At 41.6% G+C, this 2,500-nt stretch overlaps 1 protein-coding gene across 1 annotated transcript in view; it reads right to left on the reverse strand.

Annotated features, from left to right (window-relative positions):
• The window catches only part of LOC145415567 (arrestin domain-containing protein 2-like), a 52,882-nt gene that overhangs the window by 10,133 nt on the left and 40,249 nt on the right, over positions 1–2,500 (reverse strand). The window lies entirely within an intron of this gene.

Here is a 2,500-nt window from a genome sequence, read left to right on the forward strand (position 1 = left end):
TGTGTGTGTGTGTGTGTGTGTGTGTGTGTGTGTTTATTACATATTGTGTTTTATGACATGTCGTATTGTCTTCCTTTATTCTCTTGTTTTTTTCCTTTGTTTTTACTGTTTTTTTTATTATCCCATTATTCATATATATTTTTATCGTCTGCATCATCACGTCTGTTTTTATTCTAACCCCAAATTATTCCAGTCAAGTCCATGTCCCGTATTCTCATCGGTTAAGAAAGCTCCCTAACACCTCTTCCTTATCGATTTATTTTTTGGATATGCGCCGTTAATATAATGTTGTACGTTAGGTATGCAGAGTATGGTGATAGTAGAGTGATTTAAATAAGGCAGAAGAGGATAGCAGGGTGTAATAAGCAAAATAAATCGCTTAAGTAAAGGTGTTAGGGAGCTTCCTCAGCGCTTCCTTTTATTCATGCTGCCTCCAGACGATTTTATTCAGCCCTGGAGAGATTTTTCAACTACGGTGTTTATAATTATGTAGTCTTTATTAACATCACTACAATTGGTGTGCTTTAAGATGGATATAATTGTCTGTAGTTAAGAAGAATGAAGTGGAAAGAATATAGAATCATACTGAATGGGTTAATGGTGTGTGTGTGTGTGTGTGTGTGTGTGTGTGTGTGTGTGTGTGTGTGTGTGTGTGTGTGTGTGTGTTATGGGTTTTTATGTTTATTATTTTTTACTTCTCAACAATATATACCCAGAGAGAGAGAGAGAGAGAGAGAGAGAGAGAGAGAGAGAGAGAGTTAAAATGATTGGACGTCACTGGTAATGTTATAGGCGAGATAGTGAAACGTGGCTGGGCGTTTCCGTAGAGTTCTTCCATTAGTCATTTTGATTTCATTGTAACGTATTCAAGGATTTTATTTCTGTATCATTTGAGATAGAGATAGATAGATAGATAGATAGGTAGGTAGGTAGGTAGGTAGAGAGAGAGAGAGCACATTAACAATATCCCTATCACTGAAAGTCTGAAAGTAAATACAAAGTAGATACGAGTAAGGCAGTGGGTGTTGAGGGAGAAGGAGACTCTCACTGTGTTGAATGGTGAGTGGAAGGCGTGGAAGAGTTGAAGTAGTTAGGTAAACGTATGAAAGAGGTGGAGAATGGTTTGGTGAGGACGTGGAGTGGACTGTACAGGTGTATGATGGAGGTTGAGAGTGGAGTGGAGAGGACGTCGAGTGGATGGTGCTATGAAGGTCTTTGGACGAAATGGAGGTTTGAGTGTGGAGGCTGGAAGGGGTCTACAGTGTGTGTGTGTGTGTGTGTACAGTTTGATGGCAGGAGGCGGTGTGAAAGACTAAAAATATGAAATAATATAATAAGCGAATGTGGACGATGAGGAAGCATATGACAGTGATGTCTTTTGTCTATATACTTTTATTATACGTATTTTACGCAAACCGGGTCTAATATTACCATCGCTTCGTCGTCATTGCTGACATGTAACAATAGATTAGCACTAGTACATAACGCTAGTCACAAAGAAGTGCTTCGGAAATGGTGTGGTGCTTCAGCCTTGTCTTCTGCCATCGAGCTACGTGAAATAAGATGCAAAAGGACGAAATTCTGGGCCAAGTTAAAGTGAAAGAATTAAGCAGCTTTGGACAGGGTAGATGCAGCCCTCATTAACCTCTTTACTAGTCAGGATTTCTTCTAAGCTGAGTTGATTGTCTGGTAGTCGGAATGATTAAGTAAGAAGAACTCGTAGCTTTGAAGTACGCGTATTCCCTGCAAAGTTGGAATCGAACCCTCGACCTGATAAATTCCAGCCTCGCCTTAACCATTCCACCAGCAGCTTTATGAGAGAGAGAGAGAGAGAGAGAGAGAGAGAGAGAGAGAGAGAGCACATTAACAATATATCCACCACTAACATAACGAACTTGGTTGTTATTGCGTCATTACTCAGCGAGAATTAATGGTCTCTCTCTCTCTCTCTCTCTCTCTCTCTCTCTCTCTCTCTCATAAAAATGTGAGTCGAGTCAGTTTTCTGTAGGAATAGGAAAGTCAGTTTTTTTTTTTTTTTTTTTTTTTTTTAAGGCATGGAATTGGAGGGAGGAAAAGACAGATAATCACCGAGTCTTTCCTTTTCTCTTTTCCTCCCTCCCTTTATCTTTCCCTCCTTCACTTCTTAGTCCTTTCCCTCCCTCCTCCCGTCTCTTTGTTTCCTTCTTCCCTCTCTCCTTCCCTCTCTTCTCTCCCTCTCAATTTACCAGCCTGACCTTCCTTCATCCTTGTCTTTCTCCCACCCACCCTCTTTCTTTCTTTCCCTGCCTCCCTCTTTATTCACCCTGTCCATTCTTCTCTCATTCCCGCACTCTCTTCCTCCCTTCTTCCCTCATTCCCTCCCTCCCTTCCTCCCGTCTTCCCTCCTTCTCTCCCTCCTTCTCGCTCCCTTCCCTCTCCTCCTCCTTGGTTTTCGTGTGGGTCTTTTTCTCCCTCTCAGCAAATTGGTTCATCAGTGGGTCCTTCCTCCCTCCCTACTTCA

Source organism: Coenobita brevimanus, chromosome 103 (assembly GCF_032717465.1).
Source record: "Coenobita brevimanus isolate Jiangsu-jjx chromosome 103, ASM3271746v2, whole genome shotgun sequence".
In the NCBI taxonomy this organism is placed as follows: domain Eukaryota; kingdom Metazoa; phylum Arthropoda; class Malacostraca; order Decapoda; family Coenobitidae; genus Coenobita; species Coenobita brevimanus.